Raw genomic sequence first — 22953 nt, 5'->3', positions numbered from 1 at the left:
CAGAAGTTTTCTCCTTGTTTCTGGTCAAAGATCATAAGTTTGGTGATTTAATATTGAACAGGAGCACAACGTCCTCCTCACTGGATTGTGCAGACACTCCGCTGAATGTGGCTCTTCAGCGAGAGCGACTGTGCCACCGTCCGATGGAGAGACGACAGAATCCTGGATGAAGACTGGGTCTTATTTCTGGCTGACATATTGGAGGGGTTGAAAAAAAAAAGTGGGTTCTTCAAAAATGTCATTCAAATCAGACTTTTTTTTTAGTTTTTAGTTTTAAGGAACAGTTTCCTTCCGGTTTCCTTCCGCGGATCGTGTGCGACAGGTGAGTGCACAATAAACAGACCCCGGGACAAGAGGAAGGTGAAGCTATTTTGAACCAAGCAGACGGGAGCGCGACCGGGTCCTTTCCGGTCCCCTCGTCCTCCAGCGTCCCATTAAGTCCGGCGAGAGGGAGACGAGGGACGAGGCGCCGGCAGGCCCAGCGTGACGCCGACAAACAAGCAGGTGAGTTGACACTCGGAGAACCACTCGGTTGTCTCCCCCCCGACATTCAGTCCAGTTTTCAGCAAATTCATGAGGGAAATGTGAGTTAGAGAAGAGGAGGAACTCCCCGATGGTCCCGTCGCATGTCGTGATGTTTCCCCGAGTGTCTTTGTGTGGTAGCAGCTGCGGGTGAGGCAGCAATTACTGTCAAAAGCCATTTCAGTGGTTGCTGAGCAGCAGGGACTGATGGATAAAACTGTGATGATAATATTACTATGATGATAACTGTGATGATAATATTATACTGCGACAGTTAAAATGGTTTATGCGGGGGCAGAAGAAGTCAAACAGTGAGAGGCAAGAAAGAGGAACGATGGGGTTAACCGAACGGATTCAAATGTTACAATTTCCTCCGAGAAAGTTGTGGAGGACGGAACGCCACGGGAGAGGAACGAGCGGGAAGCGAGACGGAAGAGGAGAGTGGACGGGACTGAGAAAATGAGACGGAGGAGACAAAAATGGCCGAGATAAAAAAACAGAAGAGCAATAATAGAGGGGGGGAGAAAAAGATAACCACGGAGACGGAAGTGCGCATCGTAATAAAAAACGATAAGAGACGACTTTCAAACAGGCACCGCACTGCGATAACAGGAAGTGGAGAATTTAAAATTCATGTTGACACAGTTTCTGAGGACTGATCAGGTCTGTGGTCACAACTGATGCTTTTATCTAAACTCTAATATAATATAATATAATATAATATAATATAATATAATATAATATAATATAATATAATATAATATAATATAATATAATATAATATAATATATCATAATATATCATAATATATCATAATATCATATCACATAATACCATATGATATAATATCATATCATATAATATCATATCATATAATACCATATAATATAATATCATATAATATAATAAAATATAATATAATATAATATAATATAATATAACACGTGCACACGTTCCGAACAGTCAGGCTACAGACGTTACACTGACTGCAGGTACAGTCGGCTTCTACTGACCAGTTAATAATCACCGACAACAGGACATTAGATTTGAATGACACCTCATCAATTTCTTAAAGCTTTCATTCATCTTAAAATTGATTTGTAAGTACAGTAAGTTGTGATTGCTTCGATATAGACTGACGATTCCACGAGTGACCATAATAAAGTCAATAAGTTATCGTACCGTGATCCATGTTGTTGTCCGAAGATACGTAAGGAATGATGACGATTTATTCATTTATCGATTTTGAATATTTTCTTTGTGTGATCACGAAATGCAGCATCAATATTTCAGTATCTGATAAAAAATTTTTTTTATAATCGATAGTGCGGTGTTTTCCCAGCTCCATTCTGGCCACAGACGATGCGAGTTTCTTTTATTATTTTTTTAATTTTCACGTTTAAATGGAATATTCAGCGGAACTGAAGTGAATTGAACCGACTTGAACTGAGCAACTGTGAGAGACAGCAACTGTGAGACGGAGACAAATGAGCGGGGGAACGAGGAAAATGTGAAAGAGAGTAGAGAGAAAACCTGCTCACACACACACACACACACACACACACACTCTCTCTCTCCCACTGAGTGGTGCTAATGGCGATGCCCCGGGTCTCACTTTACATGGCGGTTAAGCTGAGGTGGGAGGTGGGAGGTGGGTGGGGGAGGAGGGGGCGGCTTCAAAGTGCTACGCCAGCCGCCGGTGATGGAGGATCGCTGTAGAAGCTCGACGCCGTAGGGCGGCTTGACCCGCTGCCGCTGAACACGTGTCGCACGGAGCGGCTCTGTGATTGGACGGGACAGTTCAATGGCTTCGCTGCCGCCATTTTGCCACTTTGGTCGGAGACTCAAAAGGTGAAATGACGTCACCGGCTGTGACGTGGCAGGTGACCGGAGCTGATGCACAAAGTCAATTTCACATCTATGAACTACCAAGACTGTTGACGTGACTTTTGTTTTTTTTAAACGGACTATTCAAAGTCTCGCTCTGTCTCCTGCTCGCCCACCTTGCTGTGATAAAAAAGATTTTTGGCTCTCACATGCACACACACACACACACACGCACACACGCACGCACACACGCACGCACACACACGTGACTTTCTAACGCATGTTCCCGTGGTCATTCCGTTTATCTGCCACGCTTTTAGAAAGCACACACTTATTCACATACTGTACGCTTCACAGGAACCATTCCACACTCATACGCATTTTATGATCTCCTGCACACACACACACACACACACACACAGGTGTTCAACAACACACACACACACACACACACACACACACACACGCTGCCATCACTCACTCAGCAGTACTCCTCAGCGGGGGGCCGGCCTGGCAATCTTCTCCGGGCTTCAGACCGCAGGCGGTAAACCAAACAATCAGCAGTTCCCACCGTGATTTGAGAGCAAACTGTCCTCGTACAGCTCATATGACTTTCTGTGGCGGCGGCGGGAAGGAAGGGGGACATGTTGAAAACCCAGGTGATGACAGGCCTCCTGCAAGAGACCCGCCGGTGGTCACTTTCACCTGGAGTCTAAAATGTGGGGGGGGATTTGCCCCTTTTTAAAAATATTTGCAAATGTAATATTTCAAAGTAGCGTGATGATCACTTTTCAATGGAAACAGTAGAAACCGGTCACGTGATGTTTCAGATTGATTCATTTCTTTTGCAATGTGCAACGTGAAACGAGGACATCCAGGTTCTGGAAGTAAAACAACAACAGAACGTAATACTTCAAACTTCATACAGTTTGATTATTGTTCATTATTATTATTGTTTTGCACTGAGCAAATAACCAACCTATTGAATAAAATATATCATTTAAACTGTATATATTGAATATTTGTCTGACAATCCGTCCACAAAATAATGCTCACCGCTCAAACTGAGAAAGAATCTGAAGTCCGAAGCTTTTTAATAATTCATGAAATTCCTAAAATCTTCTTTTTTTCCTTTTTTTAAAAAAAATCCTCCCCTCTGGACAAAATATCACACTGACCTTGTTCGCTCTCGGGTTTCTTAAGAGTTTATTATTCATGTTTCTTACTGTGTTTGACAACATCCTGGACACGGTGGGAGGAGAGCTTTGTGTAAGGTCAAAGTTTTTACATTTTTATTTTTTGGTATGTATTTGAATGAATCACCACACGTGTTAGTGGGTTCGTGTGTTTACTGATAACAAATATTAGTGGGTCCACTGATTGAAAGAGAAGATGAGACGTTTGTTTAGTTTTTTACTGATCCTGAAAAGGAAATTTCAATAAGAAGCTCGTACGATTTATCAATTAAGGTGTTTTATTATTAATATTCATTCAGAAAAATAACAAATGTGATGAATATTTTTCACCTATTTCCCAAATGTTATTTTATAATTAAGACAAAAAATCTTGAATCAGATTTTTTAATTATAGATTTTTATGTAACTCTTTGGATTTGCTAATTATTTCGATCGTTGATTAAAGATATTTTTTTGTTTTGCTTCAGACAAATTATTAAACTGCCATGGAATAAAACGTGGAGCTGTGTTTTCGTGTGTTGCTACAGAAGTATATTTTTAAAAAGTGAGAACTGTTCAGATTCACCGACGATACAAACATAATCAATCATCACCGTAATCTATTTCTGTGCTCGATCTCCATAGGAACCAGGATCAACAGCCGAGGAACACGCACACAACCTGGACTTGTTCTTCCTCTTGGTGCAGTCGCGGTGGAAAACAAATGCAGTGTCACCTGTATAAAAAAAATGAACAGGTGAAAGTAGCTCAACTTTGAACATCCGGGACGAACTGGCCAATCAAATCTGTGCAGGGACGAACACTGTTGAGTGTTAAATCAGAATTCTCCTGTTCTGCGTTGGTCATCGAGCAGCGATACATTTCAAGATGAAAAACTGCTCAATGTAAACTCACTGACCTCCCCCCCCCCCCCAGCCCCTGGTGCTGGAACGTTAAGCTGCCTTGGTGCGGTACCACCTGGTGTCACTGAGCGCTGAGCTGCAGCAGCAGAGTAATGGCAGACAAACGGCGTCCTCGGGCACGAGGAGCGGCGCGATTGCTCCGTGGTGAACGGGCCTGTCAAAAGAAGAAGGAGAGGACGAAGAAGAAAGTCTCATCGGGACTTTTGTGTCACGCCATACCTTTGCGAGACCGAATCAGAGGGTTCGTGTCTCGTCCTCGGGGGGCCGTCCGGGGGCCTCCTGCGAGGGGGGCAGGTGCCGGCAGCAGAAGATGAGGAGGTCTGGTGGCAAGCGAGTCGTCCCGGAGGAGAAATCACAGCCCTGAAAGTGTTGCGGACGGCCCCGACGATTCCAGACTCCAGATTGATTATACGGCACATAATAGATTTGAGTATCCAATGGGGGGGGGGGGGGGGGGGGGGGTTCCCCTCCCTCCCCTCGCTCCCCTCCTATCTCCTCTCTGCATCTAAAACCAAAGCCGATGTCTGTTTTCGCCAATGGTGGATGGTGGTGGAGCCTCCCCACAAAAAATTGTCTCCAGTTTCTTCACTTCTGATCGAAAGAGTCACTGTTGATCATCAAGTGGAAACCCACCGTGACGTCACACATTCGTTTTGCGAACTGACGCTTGTCGAAGCCTCGAGTTTCGCAATTCGACCGGCGCCATTTTGTGTTTTTCTCACAAACCAGGGTGAGTCTGACTGAGAGCTCGTCCTCCTGCACCTGCAACCGTGCACCGATTGGACGGTGCTAGCCGTAGCCGTCAATCATAATTTACCAACTCAACATTGTGCTGTATTGAAGAAGTCTTGAAACTAGACAACGAACCATAAACTCAATCCGTCAATAGAGTAAAGTAGAGAGGTTTTCTAATAGACTTCTGTAGAAACAACCAGAGTCGCCCTCTGCTGGTCATTACAGAGAATACAGGTTTCTGACTTTCCGAACCCAGTGACCACGTCCATTTCTCTCCTTTTTGTTTTAAACGGAGGACACTACCAAGGCGGACCAATGAGTGGACTCGTCCATGTCGGCCCTGACCAATAGAAGTGCAGAAGTTGGAGAAGAATGGAGTTTTTCATAGCTTTTGTAGTTGTTGTTGCTGTGAACGCAGGACGCTGTTGGTTTCCATTGTCCCCTCCGTGAATGGAAGACGTCTCCTCCTGTGCAGGAGCAAAACAGAAGCTTTTAAAAAGCTCTTTCCGAAATCTACAGGGAGCAAGAATTTCACTCAGAAACACACTTAAAAGAACACACGAGCGGGTCGTTGCCGGTGCTTTGACTTGTTGAAAAGCTCCTCCACTCCGACTCGCTGGCAGCTCCTTGTTCCTGTTGAGCACCGCTTCCTTCCCATTGAAACCTCGGGTCGCTGCTGTCACAGCGCCGCCGCGCCTCCGGGGGGCGCGTCGACGGCGGGGTGCTACTGCCGTGTGTTCAGCACGAGCCTCCAGCGGGAAGAGGAGGTGATCGTCCAATCAGAGCGCACCACCTACGTCCGCGTCCTCACAGGGAACGCCCGGCGCTCCACGAGAAAAAATCCCCTTTGCGCTTTCAGATTTGCTGTCTTCAATTTGTATTCCAGCATCAACACACGCACATCTGCTCATTGCACCTTCTGGCTCGGATTCCAGAATTATAGATGCTATTTGGACACAATATGCCAAAGTTTCTCTCTCAGTTTCAGTGGCCAAGACATCTGTCGCTGCGTTTGGCGAATAAATCTCATTATCTGTCAGTTTTTGACACACACACACAAACACACACACGCAAGCACACACACACACACGCGCGCACACACACACACACACTTTGATGTCTCACTACTCAGAATTGCAGAAATTATATAAATATATATTTTTGAATCTCTGACTATGTACTAATATGTGACTTAAAACAACCGTCGTACCAGAGGCGGGCCGGAAGCGTTGAGGGATGTGAGCCCGACAGGGAATCGAACGTCAGCGGTGTAACCCACTGAGCCACACCAGCTGATTTCACGCCTCGTTTGCTCCGATGATGAACGATCGTAATCTTGTTGCTCGGGATTTGTGTGAGTCTACGTTGACAGGAAATCTTCCTTGGGTAGAAAAAAATCAAAATGTGGAAAGAAGGAAAATCATTTTGAAGGTCGCTATATAACCTTTTACAACACATTCACATTCACACACACACGTTGTGTGGCGCACATCGCTCTGTGGAGTTCACTTGGACACTTCAACACGTGAAGTGGAGGAGCCTGGGATCGAACCGCCGGCCTTCCGGTCGGGGGGACGACCCGCTCCACCTCCCGACTGCGCCACTGACTCCTGTGCTACCGGATGAAAGAAAATCGAAATGTGAAATGTGTTTTTTGCTTATGACTCGGTCGGTGGAGAGCGGATGACACCGAGGTGTCGCCTTGTGTTTCCCTTCCCCCGGCGCCACGAGGAGGCGGAATGGAGGATAAAGAAAAACACTTTTTTTTTTATCTGACACCTGTTAATGACTCACAGCAGCTGGTGAAATTAATACCTCGGTTTTCTCGCAATCTCTCTGCAAGGACACTATTAACTCTCCACTAAAGGCAGAGCAGATCATTAGGTGCACATTGCTGCGCCGCGTTCTCCAGGGGATATTAATTATAGATACCGGTTTCATACACTACTGTATTTAGCTGTGTGTGCCTGCAGTTCTGTTACTGTTCGTGACTTCCGCAGCGCGTGTGGAATCTATTCGTAGGAATATGAAAAGGCAGGAAAAGAGGAGAGAAAGGGAAAAAGAGAGGAGGCGCAGTGGGTAACTAAGAGGACAAGCTGGGTTGGAAAACAAACTTTTCATAACAAAGCTGATCAAAAGAAAAAAAATACACAGCAAATATGAGAATTAATGTAAACAAGCTGAGACGTGCCCCTCAGTCGGATTTAACCGGATTTCATTGTTTTCACCCTGTGTGTGTGTGTGTGTGTGCGTGTGTGTGCGTGTGTGTGTGTGTGCGTGTGTGTGTGTGTGTGTGTGTGTGTGTGTGTGTGTGTGTGTGTGTGCGTGCGTGTGTGTGCGTGTGTGTGTGTGTGTGTGTGCGTGTGCGTGCGTGTGTGTGTGTGTGTGTAAAATAAATGAAAAACAGAGAGCGAGAACGAGAGGGAGAGAGCTACTTGCTCCAGGACAACAGGGAGGAAAGAGCTCTGCACACAGCTCTACAATGAAGCACCAACACTAATAAGTAAGAAATCTTTTATGTTCTCTGTCATCATGAATCCTTGGTGTGACAGACACAGTTCATGTAGTGTATTTATCATATCATATTATATCATTATATAGTTGCTTGTACACGCGCAGGGTCCGCATCGCCCCTCAAATGCTTTTCATTGGACATTTGAAAATGGACGTTGACACTAAAAGGTCCCTTTTGAAGATGAAGATTTGATAATCACAAGTTGACACGGACAGATGAGTGACTAAATCTCTGACAACATGATTCCACGATATTTTCTGCTTCCTACGAAATGGGAACAGAATATCTTTGGCTGTGGACATTTGAATATGTCACCATGGGTTGTGGGACTAGAAGAACCTGAGCTGCCGTCAGGCGTCTCCAGCGCCGTCTCGCCTGCTGACGGCAACTACACCAAGTGTTTACGACCACTTTGACAAGGATATATTGACGTTTAAACTGCACCTTTAATACTTTGTCCAGCGGGGGAACGCTCGTGTTTTCCATCGGCCACGGCCTGGTTCACGTGCGCACACAGCCTCTCTGCATCAGTCCTCACCTGGCCAGTGCAGCCAGTTCCCCGACGGCGGGACGGCGAGCTGGTTGACGCTGCACCTCTGCGGGCTGCCGCGTCTCCTCGCATTGCTCTTCCGCTGCGTTGCCAGCAAGGCGTGGAATAACTTCTTCTCTGCAGAGACCTGTTTACAAGTAGAGATGAATGGATGGAATCAATACCCCGGCTCCCCGTGCAGCTCTCTCTGTCGCAACCGCTGTCTAGCAGTTTATATGATCGCAGGTCTTTACGGCGCAGAACTGATTATGAAGCACTATTCAGATCCGCCTGCTTGTCAGATTGGTCATCATGGGCGGCAGAGTGCAGACGCTGTAAGCTGTTAACCGTCTTTCGGAAACTGCGACGGTCAGCAGAGAGGAAGCACCGGGCCGCGCGATCAATCCTCCTCGTACGGTAAAAGCTGGTAATGGCGGGGGGGAGGGGCTTCAGACCGACTTCCTCAACTCTGTTGATCCACGACACAAAGGAACAACAGAGACACAAGGTCACCACGTGTTACTCAACTTCTGCATTCGTTTTCAAGAACCTGAAGCGCTTCACAAGTGAGACGATGTATAATAGATCACCGTGGAGCAAATTCTAGCTAAATCAAATATTAAAGCTACAGTGTGTAATATTTAAAAGAACTTATTCACAGAAATTGAACATATTGTCCATAACCGTGTGTTCATATATGTATAATCACGACTCTGAATGAGTTAAATATAGTTCCATGAGGTGGAGCCGACCTCCGTGTGAGTCTCCATCTTTGCTACGTCCTGTCTTTACCACCAGATGCCGCCAGTAAAAATTACAAAAAATTAGATAAAAATTGAAATTAGTACAAGGTTCAAACAACGACGTTTTACTGCAATTAAGAGGAGGAGATGATTAATGAAGCAGAACAAACCGGGATGCGTCTTGGTATATAGGATACAGGGAGAGGACGCGCGACCAAGACATACACAAAGGATATTGGGAGTTTTTTATTTGTTATTTCTGGATGAGTCGAGGCATTAATGGCAACGGGGAGCGGAGGCTTTGTCTACTGTAGAAAAAAACAATGAGTTCCCGTCAGACTTTAATGAACCGTATCGTGCGTGGGCTGCCGACTTTTCCTCTTCAGCCAAGCATTCATATTTTATATGAATTTTTAAAGTTTTGTTGAAATCTTCCACTCGGGGTGTCTTTATGCATGAAATGAAAACGTGTGTAAAAAGCAGGTGGATGGAAACATATTTAAGGATGAGAATTTTAGACGATAATGTTTTTTGTTTTTCTTGTCTTACAATTGTTAAGTTTTCACCGCGGTCTGTTGTTCTCGGTTTCACAACCTGCCGGTTGTATCGCTCCCGGAATATAACGACTTTTAGCAAATGAAATCCCCCGACGTTCCCGTGGTCATGATCGTCGGCCCTCTCGGCGATGTCCAGGTCCGCGGGGCGCTACGGCATGTTCCTCGGAACAACTTTTTTCATCAAGGAGGAGAACAGCTATGAATCATTACAGGGAGCGTCTGTTTTCCCCGTTGTGCCATCCGAGGCGAAAGCGACTCGAGCAGCAGCCTAATGAGACAACAAACGGCAGCCCAACCCCCCCAACCCCCCGTCAGCGCTCTTCTTCTGAAGCAGTGCATTTTCTTTTCTCCCCCGTTTTGTCAGTCGGCAGCCGAGCGCTCCGAGATGGAGGCGCGGGGAGCTGAGGGCCCTCTTAAAGAGTCTCTTTGTATTAGGAGCTGGCTGTGACTTCCAAAGAACTGAGCCGAAGAGGGAGCCCGCGCTGTCCTCTGCGCTCTCAGTCGCGAGGCGTCGGGCCCTCTCGGTGCCCTCGGCGTCGGGGCCCCGCTGCCTCGGCGTTGCTGCGTGGGAGGACCATCGTGTAGGTACTGTACGTGCGCCCCTGAATGTCTCCCGAGAACTGTTGTCGACTTGTTTTTGATAAGAGGGAACGATTGCGCGGCTGCACGGTGGCGCAGTGGTGAGCGCCGTCGACCTCGCGGCAAGAAGGTTCAAACCGACCGGGGCCTTTCTGTGTGCAGTTTGCATGTTCTCCCCCGTGTGTGCGTGGGTTCTCTCCGGGTTCTCCGGCTTCCTCCCACAGTCCAGAGACATGAGAACGGGGTCAGGTTCATTGGAGACTGTGAATTGACCGTAGGTGTGACTGGTTGTCCGTCTCTGTGTGTGGCCCTGTGATAGGCTGGCGACCTGTCCAGGGGTGAACCCCGCCTCTCGCCCAATGACAGCTGGGCTCCAGCCCCCCCGCGGCCCTTAGATGGATAAAGCGGTCGACGATGGATGGAACGATTATGCTGTTTCGCGAACGTTGAAAGTGCTGCATTCAGGGGAAAAAAAGAAACTGTACTGTACAACATCGCTCCCATTATTTCATTTCTACACCTACTCGGCCACTCGGGTGGCGATTTGCTTGCGGATGAAAAGCTCCACATGGCTGGACACAAAGTGGACGTGCCGACGGGAGGCAGATTGAGGAGGAACGTCAGCGTCTTTGTGCAGATAAACTGACGCGAAACCACCGGCGACACGCGGACCAACATTACTCGTGGATGCTGCAATCTGCCCCTCATGTTAAATCTCTTCCTCCCTCCCCCATCGTGCATCTCTCTGCTCTCCTTCTTCCTTTTCCGCTCCCGATCCCTCTCAGACGGCATCGGGAGTTCTGCTGATTTGGTCTTTTTCTACCTCTGGTTCGGGGATTTGATCCAGTGCAGAGGGAAGATATCACTTTCCATACCGTGCAAGCAAATGTCAAACTTTTTTAATGTTACCTTTTATCGAAGCTCGGGCCGAATGGGATCCTGCCCGTGTCGGATGTTTCACACCACTGCTGACATTTCATTTATAAGAGCATATGACGCACTATAGTGTTTATGAAAACCATTTCAAGATATGAACGGCACTTCTCCTCCTGCCATTCACTCCTTCCCCTTTATCTCCCTCTCTCTCTCTCTCCTTCTTATTTTCTCTCTCAGTTCCTCATGTGCAATTCCACCCGAGTTCTCTGCCCCCCCCCCCCCCCGACGCTCCTTTCTCTGTCATAGTTAATTGTTTTCTGTGCTTTTTTCTTCCTTTCTTTAGTTTTTTTCCCTCCATCTCGTCTGTTTGACTGAATCGAGAGGACTGCTCATCCTCGCTGCCGCGGGGCTAAACAGGGGACAGGGTGCCAGGGATAAGGATGGCAAGCCAGAGGGTGACTCAGTGTTCCTCATTCCTTCACACACACACACACACACACACACACACACATACACACAAACACACGCACACGCACACACGCAGTATTTAGTGGCTCCGGAAATGAAAGTGGACTCATTGTTTCATTACTCTTTGACTCGGGAACCAGCTTTGACGAATGCACACAACAAGATACGCACCTCTTCGAAACAGTGACACGCACAGACACACACACACACAAGCGCGCGCCTGTGTCTGCACGTATACCTCCACCCAGAAACCCCCCCACTTTAATCTGTTCTCCAAATGCTGTTTCCTTCCCTGCGGTGCTGAGCCGGTTTTTCTATTTATGGAGGGGTGTTGAGCTGATGTGAGATGATCAGAAAGCGCCTCTCTCCCATTGTGAGTCTCCTTGAGGTGTGTGTGTTCGCAAGTGCATAAATATATGTGTGTGTGTGTGTGTGTGTGTGTGTGTGTGTGTGTGTGTGTGTGTTTGTCTGTGCAGATGTCGTCATGCATACGAGTTAGCTCGCGGTAATGTCTGTGTGTGTTTGTGGATGTACATTCATACGTGCTTCCTGTAAGGTCCGTCAAGGTGTGTGTGTGTGTGTGTGTGTGTGTGTGTGTGTGTGTGTGTGTGTGTGAACTTGCATGGTGGAGGATGGGGGATACACACAATAACAACTGAATGGAGACGCAGGGAGGCAGCGGCAGAGCAGACGAATCAATATGAAGATAACTTCCTGCCAAAACTTCACAAAAACACACGAAGACATTCAGATCACCAACACACGCGGCGTGGTCCGAGAACACAAAACAGTCTCAGTTTGAAAACTCTGAACACGATGACGCCGTCACCCGCGTTCACTTCCTGGTCGGTCACGACCCGACTGCCGGCGGTGAAGTCGAACCGTCAGACGGTTACAGTTCCACCTCGTTGACGCTCCAAGGAAAGAATCACCTTCGTCTTGATTTTCCCCCCAAATTGTGTCTTTGTCCTCATGAGTATTTTCACGTAACAAAGCAATCGACTGCAGCGCAGCCAGTCTACTTCCTGTTCACACCGACGGGCACATGACCGGTGCACGTGAACAGAGATGACTATTGATACACAGTGCTCTCGATGAAAGGCAAACATTTACTGTACACGTGTTATCGTAGAAAGTATTGCCGAAGTATATTGACCAAGCTGAGAGGGATTTAATTTATTGTTTTTAATTTTTAAATGTAGAGAGAATGATATAAGACTCTGTTAACAACTAGCTTCACACATTGGTAACTTGTTTTTTGATTCAATAGCTGCAATATGAAAAAAATCATCCACAGCAAATTCTGAATCATCTCTCTCTTCGTCTAGTGTTCATTGTGGATTTAGTTTCAAACCCAGTAATGTGGGAATAAACTCAATACAAACTTCAACTCAACAATAGTAGTAAAAAAAAATAAAAAATACCCACAATGCAGTGCAGCACGATGTCCTCTCCCAAATCCAAGTGCTGCTGTTCATCGTATTTGAGAGCAGAGCTCTGGCTGCTGGCCCCACACACACACACACACACACACACACACACACACACACACACACACAGAATTTAAAATCGTCTGTGCTTTGCCTCCGCCAGAGGGAAAAGGGAACAGAGAGCCGTGCAGGTTCCTACGAACCAGCCACGGCCTTGTGATGTGAATCAAACTCACGAGGGGAAAAAAACCCACTAATTAATAGTAAACAAAGTTCCAGGCATCAAAACTAATGAAGATACGCACGAGTACAGCGGCTCTCGGTGGAGAGGGGAAGAAAGAGACGGAGACGGAGGGAGAGACAAAAAGGCTTGTTGGAAGAGAAATGAAATACACAGGGCGGCGTGGGGGGAGTAAGAGAAAGAATCATTCATCAGAGGAGACTAACGAGAAGGAAGTGGGAGTGAGAGCGAGTGTTGGGGGAAGAAAGAGGGGAGATGAGTCAACACCGACAAGAAAGGAGGCAAACGAGCAACAGCAAAGGGAAGAAAAGGAAAAGAAGTGATGGAGGGAGAGGAGAAGGGAGAGAGGTATTTCAGGAGGTGCGGTGTGAGAGCACATGGTCCCGGGGGCTCTGTGTCTTTGCGGCCCTGTAATGTGTTTAACTAAAGCCAACAGTAGGATCTCCGCGCCCCCTCGGAGTGCCATCAGCCAAGCAACACTCTGCTACTCAGCCAGCGAGCGGAGGAGGAGAGGCGAGCGGGGCTAAGAGGCCCTAATGATGGGAAGAGGCAGAGCGAGGGGGACAAACGGAACGGGGGCGAGGGGCGAGGGGCGAGGGACGAGGGGGAGTTATCCAGGGCGAGGGAACGCCGGGGGTTAGGGAGCGGACAGGGGGAGAGGAGTTACTGAGGGTGAAGGAGCGCCGGAGGCCGGCGTGGACACAGGGACACATGGGATGAGGATGATGATGATGATGGGGGGGGGGATTTGCGAGGTCTGAACTTCAAAAGGCCAAAGCCGGGGAGCCGACAGGCTGCCGTGGAGAAAGAATTACGGAGCTAAACGTGTGGGGTGACTTCTACACGATCACATTATGCCGGCAGCTTGTTTAATCAATCTGACTTCTCCGGTCCGTCGCCACGGGGACGCTCTCTCACATGGCCCCCCCCCCCTCACATGGCAGCCGAGGCAGCAGGGGCATCGGGCGGGAGGAGGAGGAGGAGGAGGAGGAGGAGGAGGAGGAGAGGAAGAAGAAGAAGAAGGGGCTGTGGGGCCAACGCTCGTCGTCTCATCACATCTCAAAATGTGAGTCAGTCGGTGCACGTTTCCATCAGCCTGCACCTTTATGTAAATTCCCTCGCGAGGATTAGGAGGATTATTACGTAATCAATTGGGTGACAGTAACTTTCTAAGTCAAAGCTGTTTTTTTTAACCCAAAAGCAAAAGCACCAAATGCGACATTAAGTTGTATTTGACAAATCAGTTTCTGTCAAATTTGTACAATCTCGTTCATCCTGTGAGATTGTTTGTAGGAAACTTGCACCGGGGAAAAGGTCAACACGCGGGTCTAAAGAAGAACGTTCTGAATGGAGAATATTGAGATGAAATATATTCCTTTCATCTGTCCGAAATGAACGTGTTGTAATTGGTGGCGGAGGATACGAGTGGGTCGGACCGTGAGAGATGTGATTAAAGTGTCCCAGGTCGACTGAGATACCAGAGGTGACACATTCCTGCACTGGGCATTACATTACATCGCGTGCAACGTCCGCCATTAGTGTCCACCTACAAAGAAACACACGTTTAACATGCACAAATGTCAGATCTCCATCTTTATGGAATGAGAGAGATCGGAGCCGCGTCGCAGTGAGGAGCAGCGGGACCCCGAGAACTGAACCCGCCTTTCAAATGAAATCCAGCCGTCGCTCACGTCAGTATTTACACCCGTGCTTCTCCCAACCTGCGCGACACGTCAACATGTCTGCCGTGAAGAGAGAGCCGCGGGGCCGACCGCAGCCGTGACAGAATAGAGCTGCCGCCCGAGGAAGAGACCAGGCGCCAGAACAGCGGGTCTAATGTGGAGGTCCCTCTGTGCTTTGGTTGGGAAGTAGGTCGCGTTTATTTAGTACAGCACCTTTTCCCCAGAGACACAAGGTCACAAGGCGCTTCACATAAATGAGGTGAACCATAAATATGGAAAAAGTACAATAAAAGGCATGTTTTTGAACACTACAATGTGCAAGCAGGCCAATGTGAATGAATGGGTTCAACAGATGCATGAATAGGAATATTAATATAGGAGTATTCCATGATCAAGTTCAAGTTTGTTCATTTGACATCACGCATGCAGAGAATATGCGTGACAAAGTTGCGTACTAATACTAATAAAATATGTAGTTCAATATAACACAAATACACAAGTTTCGCAAAAGATACACAAGAAAAAACTTGACTTGTTAGTGTATTCGTGTATTGATATAGATCTCTATTCCCTGCTGTAAAAACACAAATTTCCCCGTTGTGGGTCAAATAAAGTAATATCTTCTCCGAAGTGCAGTAATGTTGGAGTATGTTGGATGAACACCAACACCTGACCCCGTGGTCAGCAGGGTGAAGGGGTGAGGGTTGTCATCGATGTGACCCACTTGGGAAAGACAAGCGTTGGTTCGGGGCTGCACGGTGGCGTAGTGGTTAGCACCTTCGCCTCACGGCAAGAAAGTTCTGGGTTCGAGTCCAACCACGGTCCAAACACATGCAGAATGGAGTTCGGTTCATTGGAGACTCTGTATTGACCGTAGGTGTGAATGTGAGAGTGAATGGTTGTCCGTCTCTGTAAGTGGCCCTGTGATAGGCTGGAGACCAACGTCAGCTGGGATTGGCTCCGGCCCTGAATGGATAACAGAAGCAAGAGAGAAGTCTTTAGCCTTTGTCACCACGTGACCCCATCTTGAGATCGCAGAATGACTTGACCCTGGGGTTTATAACAACGCCAAAGTGTTTTCACATCAGTTTTAACTATCAATTGAAATTGGGGATTGAAAATCAAGCAGCTCCCTCCTGGCGAAGCTGTTTACGCAGAAACGGAAGTGAGGTTGTGTGATTTCGCTGCTTCTTCTATGTTGTCAATTTTGCCACTTCAAAATCACAGTCAAATATGGATTTGATTACTTTGGCCTGATTAGGAAGTAATCAAGGGACATCATTTTCTAACCAGGGGGCCTGTATCCACTTTCTTTTTCTCTTTCCCTTGAAGCTCTACCGTTCAGACGTGTGACTCCTGAAGGAACATTTGCTTGTCAGTTTGCAGAGCGTGACGTGCACAGCGGCGTGACGTGCACAGCGGCGTCCGTACGTTGTTTTTTTTGTTTTTTTTCAAACATTAAACTCCAAAATGTCTCCATAGCCAAATCTCCCCACTTCCTCCCGCCGGTTTTACTTCTCTACTCGCACCTGATGTGCGTTATTTGAACACGAACAGGAGCCAAACCATTTCATCCGAAGGCCACGTCGTCTGTTCACAAGTGTCCGCTTTGCAACTGCAAATCAGAAAACTCGTGTTCTCAGTCCCGTGTTTGATGTTTGATTTTAGAGTAATAAAAAAAATACACAAAACTGTTGAAATGTGATTTATTTGGACATAACCGGCCTTTCCCGTCTTACATGTCAAACAATTTCTTAGCAACTGCTCAGCTTATTCTACGGTCACGTTGCCCCCCCCCCCCCCGTGTAGCATCATTTGTTATAAACACTTAAATCATCATTAACCAGATGTTCAGGAATATATATCTTGCTCTTCCAGAAATATAAACGTATCGCACAACTCGCCTCCACTACACCAGGTGTGTGTGTGTGTGTGTGTGTGTGTGTGTCTCTGCGTAATTGTTGCTCCTCCTGTTATGTCTTCATTTTCAGGTTATTGCGTTAACTTGTAATAAAGCTAGTGACTCAGGAATGAAGGTGAATTCTGCTTTCATGTCTTTGATGCGCCGTTCGCTCTGAGGCTTTGTGGGGACAGTTCAAGACGTAATGGTCCAATGGGAGAAATGTGCAGATTGGAGTGTTTCCTTGAGAAAGGGAGCTTGAGGGTCGGAGCAAGACTCGGGGGAGTTTAGAGGGGGGGGGCAATGTCCCTCGTTTTAGATAAGAAATATAAACATTGCCCAAACACCGCAGCAGCAGATGATGTCAGGGTTTACAGGTCGGCCCGCGCAGACCCATTTCTCATTGGGGTGACATTTTACAACAGGGCCTGGAGGAAGGTAATCACTCGTTCCTGGTGCCTTGCTCACACATTCGCTCTCCGAAGGACCCTGCCTCCTCCCCCCCGCCCCCCCCCCCCAACCTTCAGACACGCCGCCACCGACAACACTGCACACGTTCACCCTAATCCCGCGGTGTGACCCTTCCCACAGGGCCGGGGTAAGACATCATTTCAGAACGAGTTCCCTCTTTAACCCTCATCCCGCCGGGCGAGATGCCCCCCCCCCCCCCGCTCCAGCCTCGGTCGAGAGGGACTGATGGCGGCGGCAGCGGCTCTTATTCGATTCTGTGGTTTTGCTCTGAGGGAAAGACGGATATCTCATGAGCGACTGGTGTCTTATTTTAAAGGACATTCAACCCCAGTTGTTCCAGTCTTGATGAAGCCCCCACGCCGGCTCACACATACGTGTTGCCATGTAGTTGTTTGTTTCAGGCCCCTGCACCGTGTCCAATATTCTCTATATGTTCCCGAGGAGGCCGAGAAGTTTGTTCTCCACAAACTGCCGCGGGGAGAAGGTTGGGACTTTCCCCTTCATGGCGAAACTTTCTTTTCTTGTTCCTTTTTTGGGAATACGTTTTAAAAAGTTGGCCGTCTCACCTCTCTCACTCAGGGACTTTTCAAAAACACCTTCAGAAATACCACCGAGCCGAGGTTGCTGTCCTTTAGAGAACTCACTTTCCACATTCTTCTCTTTATTTGCTTCTCCTCCACCTCCTCCTCTCCGGGATTCTTTCTTCTTGATCATTAACAACACAAAAACCTTTAACTCTAAGCATCTGCGCTGAGCGGCGTGGTTGACCGGTCAGCGCGTCCACTGAAGGAGACTGAGGAATGTGGCCACTGCAGAAAGCGGTTTGAAAGTCTGTTGCCGCGTCGCTTAAATGACAAAGTGCCAGCATTTCTGACAATACCATGTGGTGCCATGTCAGAAATGTCATTTATCACTCAAAGCATCATGAAGTGAAGCGAGAGGGGGAAAGTCATTCGCAGATATCTTTCTTTTTTTTAAAGGTGACTGGATCACACACCGATTCCACGGTCCCTCTGTTTGGTGCGGCTCGATTTGGGTTGGGACATGTCGGTGACATCCTGTCTGTACTCCAAAACAATATGAAGCAACAATTTACCAGCTCGGCCTATGAAAAGGGCTCAACAAAATATAACTATACTAAAGATACCGACTATGAGATACCTCCTTGTCCTTGTTCTTGTTCTTGTTCTTATTCTTATTCTTATTCTTATTCTTGTTCTTGTTCTTGTTCTTGTTCTTGTTCTTGTTCTTGTTCCACTGTGATTTGTTAACCACGTGGATTATTTCATTAACTGTATTAGGGGGAACATTTATACTGGTTTGGCCAAACCAAGGGGAAAACAAGATGGATGCCAACTACAACTAAATACAAGGCAAAACTAACTAAACCCAAGCACCCCCCCATGATACTGCAGCCCATGGTTTAGTCCAATCAGGTGGCTTCCAGCATTTAAGTGCCCTCAGCCCTCGGCCACGCCTTTGGCAGAACCAGGAAGTGACCTCCCATGGTCTCGGTTTCTCAAAGACAAAGAAACCGAAGGATTACTGTGACAGACCACGACGAATGATTATTACAAAACCATGTAATGTCAATTAATTGAGTGTGGTGGACTGCAAACTAAAATTCAACTGCGTGGAAAACCAAGGAGGCGAGAAATGAAGGAAAAACAACCGTGTCAGGTGAGTGTTTGAGCACGTGGCCGTGGCCATTACAGAAACCATTCAAAACTTCACACATGCACAGCTTCGGTTGGAGAATGTTGTGATTAATCCCAACTGGTTTTGGCTTTGTCAATACTAAGTGTATTTTAAAATGCTACTTTGTATTCTGTCTCGTGGTGGCACACGGGGTTAGTACGGTCCGCCCTCAGCAAGAAGGTTCCGGGTGTGGAACTTGACGCCTGGCTGCGAGGGTTCTCTCCGGGTTCTCCGACTTCCTCCCACAGTCCAAAGACACGCAGCTTTGGTTAATCTGTGACTCTAGATCGCCTGTAGGTGTGAATATTTTTGGTATTTATGGCTGTTTGTTTCCACGTGTCGGCGCTGCGATACGCTGGCGTCCTGTCCAGGGTTTACCAATGTCAGCCGGGATTGACCGTTGAAGGATAAGTGGTACAGATAAGAGATGGATACGTCTGTCCGGCCACCATCTTGATTTCATTGTTCCACTTGTCCTAGTGTGTTTCCTGATATTAACGAAAGATGGGTACATTGTTTAAACGCAATGTTCCTTCAAAGAAAGGGGGAAAAATGCAGAAATCTAAAGCCAAGGTACATCAATGCTTCTCAGAGTGGTGTATTTTTAATGCGTTTAATTCTTTTAAGTCATTCTCACAATTTTAGCTAAATACTGTAAATTGATATGTTCATAATTTCCCTTGAAGCATTACCTGTCACATGTGATGGACGTGACCCTCTTGCCGTTGATCAGAAACTCCCAGGCTACAGTTGACGACCGTTGCCGGGGGGAAGCTGTCCCTCCAACTAAATGCACTCGAATGCGTGACACGTCGTATTTACCACTTCAGAAGTTTCAACTTGCAGCTTAAGAGGATGACTCGGAGGCAGTATTAAACCAGGCAACGTGAAAAAGATCAACTCTCTGGAAAAAAATGCTGCAAAAAAAAGAAAGAAACTACCACAAAACTTGGCACGGCACATTCCTCTTACTCTGGGCTGCGGATTTAAGATACACAGTATATACTATCTGCCGTATCGCACAGCCTGTTCTCCTCTCCGTTTCCATCCGGAAACGATCATGTAGGATTAGTTCTCCTCCAAATGAAAGCAGTCGCAATCCACGCATGTGTGTCCGTTAAATCAAGCCCTGAAATTTAAGGATTACGGAACACTGTGAGTTGGCCGTCGTGTCTCCGTGCCGGCCCGCTGCCAAGCCGCCGCAGTTGGCATCTCCAACTTGACTCCACTCCGAGGAAAAAACCCACACAAATGTACATATACGTCGTCCGGTGGACGTCTGAAGTCGGCGCCGTTTGAATCCTGACTTCAACGTGGCGACGCAAAACCCCTCGGAGCGATGGCGCCCAAGCTGCGCGTGATGGACGCGTTTGACTTGTTCTCTGGAGCGAGTTCACAAAGCAGCTGTGATTCAACTGCGGGGACACAGTTTGGTTTTTTGGAGGAGGACTGCAGCTACTTTGTGTTCTGTATTTCTTCTGGGACTGTTGGGGTTTTCATCGACCTTGTTTGTCCTACAATTAAACACATTGCCAAGTTTTTCGAATATTCACCACGTTCACCATCTTGGTTTGGCACGTTGGCATTCTGACATTTAATAGTTAGCGCCGAACACAAAACACATCTATGGACGACGTGAACGATTGACAGGTTATTAGATCATAAACCAGAGGATTTCGGCAGCTGTGGCGGAGGAGGGAGAACGGGTCGTCCTGTAAGTGAAAGGTCGGGGGTCGCCGCTCGGTTAATGGGACACGTCTTTGCCCTGAATTCAAACCAGATGTTCGCTCGAGAGGCTCGAGTCTTCTGATCGTCCTTCGTTCCTGCCCGAGCACCTCCGGGAAAAGTTACCCAAGGAATTCTCTCCGCGAGAGAGGTCTTCTCTCAGGGCGTATCGGTGTCCGTTCAACCCTCATGTAACCACCAACCCCCCCCTCCACAAACCCAGTGGGGACTCCTTACGGTGACTGACAGGCACCTCTCGCCCTCTGGTCCCCCGGGTTTAGAGACCGGGAGATTATTATCTACCGAGACGACCAAGGCCTTATCTGCTGGTCCCCTCCCCCACCCAACGTTCTCCTCCACCATAAGAAAACGTACCGATCTATATCCACGCAAATCAAACGTACAGTGCCGGCCGTGTGTTTGTGTGGTTGCACGTACATAGGCGTGTGGTGGTGTGTGTGTGTGTGTGTACTTGTTGCCTTCCAGCTTCAAAAAAATATCTGGTGAGGATAAGAGAGCGATGGGAGTGCTGCATATAAAATTCATGAGCTGGTTGTGGAGAAAATAATAAGAGAGAGAGCTCACACACACACACACACACACGCTTCCAGCTCCTCTAATGCAGCTAAAGAGTGTGTGTGTGTGTGTGTGTTGAGTCTAAATTGCTCTGTGCAGATATGTGAGCTTGTGACATGTAACTGTGTCGGTGCTAATGCAGGTTCATTTGGTGGATCGCAGGCGTGCGGAGGTAAATAACTCGGTAGGTGTTTGAGGGCGGGCGGGCTGGCACCGAGGTGCGACTTGATCTATACTGCTGTCTGGAGCGACGGAGGGGAGGGATGGAGAGGCGGGAGGGACGGAGGAAGAGATCAAGGCGTAGATAGATGGAGGGTTGGACGGGCCGGTGGTGGAAGGGGGAAGGTGAAGGCAGGCAGAGAGAGGAGAGGTGATTGAAGAGCCAAGGCCGGGGGGACGGCCCAGGCCAATCTGTTTACAAGGCAAACACGTGAATATGTGGATGAACGGGTGAGAGGTGTGTGTGTGTGTGTGTGTGTGTGTGTGTGTGTGTGTGTGTGTGTGTGTGTGTGTGTGTGTGTGTGTGTGTGTGTGTGTGTGTGTGTGTGTGTGTGTGTGTGTGTGTGTGTGTGTGTGTGTGTGTGTGTGTGTGTGTGTGTGTGTGTGTGTGTGTGTGTGTGTGTGTGTGTGTGTGTGTGTGTGTGACATATTTGGAGCTCCCTTCTCTGATGTTTGAACCAGCACTTCCAAACCATTCTAGGTGTTTTCCCAAAAGGAAAGAAGACATGTGCGCTTGCGACCCTGCCATGTTTGAGCTGTGGGAAGTTCAGCCAGAGAGCGAATTCCCTCTTCTCTGATTCAACACTGCCACGGATTTCCGAGGAAAAGTCATGGGGAAAAAATGAAAAAGAATAAACAGGCTAACTGTTAATTATTTCATGACCTCTTTGGGGGGGGGGGCCCGACCCCGACCCCGACCCCTGGGCTGTGAACCACAGGTTCAGTGGCCTCCGGGAGGGAGGAAGCACAAAGTGGTGCGACGTGAATTATAGCCTGAATTATTCAACGGCTTCCCAACGCCCGCCGAGTGTCGGTGAAATGTGGAGGAAAATAGCATTTGTCTGGTTTCCTCTGAGGAGATGGATAGATCTAGTGTCGCATTCAGTCCGCACACTGTGTTTCCACATATCGGCACCGTAATGATGTCAAACAACCAGTCGACCCCACGGGGTGAATCTCTGCATTAAATGCGACCGAGATAAATGCCGCTACGTGTGCAGCACTTGGCATGCGAGTTGATGTAAAGCCATTCTGATTTTGTTTACAACATCATTACAGCAGCAGGAATTAATTTACTGGGTTTCCTCCACAGGGCCGCGCAGGCCCGGAGCCAGGGCTCACTCATTATTCATGTCACACAAATCCCCCCTAAATTGCATTTATGTGGCCTTTTTTTGGGGGGGGGGGGGGGGTTTATTGCCAAAAGAGACTATCTGCCAGCCATGTGATGGTTTCAAGTATATAGTTATTTTCTAATTAATTTAGTATTTTGAAGGATGAGCACGTATATTGATGACGTCATGGTACAGCTGCAGCTGGATGTTCATCCTATAGCTGATGAGCGTCTGACGAAAACCAACGGCTGCAAATGACAAAATGTGGAAACACATGTGGGACACTGTTACACGCTGGATACCGAACGACTCCTGGTGCTCTGCGCTCGGTAATGAAATAACCATTAATTATTTATTCTCAGAAGTTTTGCCTTAAAAACGCTCAATCGTGTAAATGAGGGAAGGGCAACGTGATGCGAATCTCTTGAAAATGCAACAGTTGATGGA

The 22953-nt window shown here is 47.6% G+C and overlaps 1 long non-coding RNA gene across 1 annotated transcript; it reads right to left on the bottom strand.

The window, feature by feature from the left end:
• Positions 1 to 3585: 3585 nt before the first annotated feature.
• Positions 3586 to 11141, bottom strand: LOC118291905. The gene is made up of 3 exons (XR_004786786.2): positions 11015 to 11141; positions 8142 to 8374; positions 3586 to 4260 (listed from the first exon to the last, which is right to left on the bottom strand). It is a non-coding gene; the product is annotated as an uncharacterized LOC118291905 (long non-coding RNA).
• Between the last annotated feature and the right edge of the window lie 11812 nt (positions 11142 to 22953).

The sequence above is a fragment of the Scophthalmus maximus genome, chromosome 22 (genome assembly GCF_022379125.1).
Source record: "Scophthalmus maximus strain ysfricsl-2021 chromosome 22, ASM2237912v1, whole genome shotgun sequence".
NCBI lineage: Eukaryota > Metazoa > Chordata > Actinopteri > Pleuronectiformes > Scophthalmidae > Scophthalmus > Scophthalmus maximus.
The sequence above is the reverse complement of the archived record's forward strand: the minus strand, read 5'-3'. Positions and strand labels throughout refer to the sequence as shown.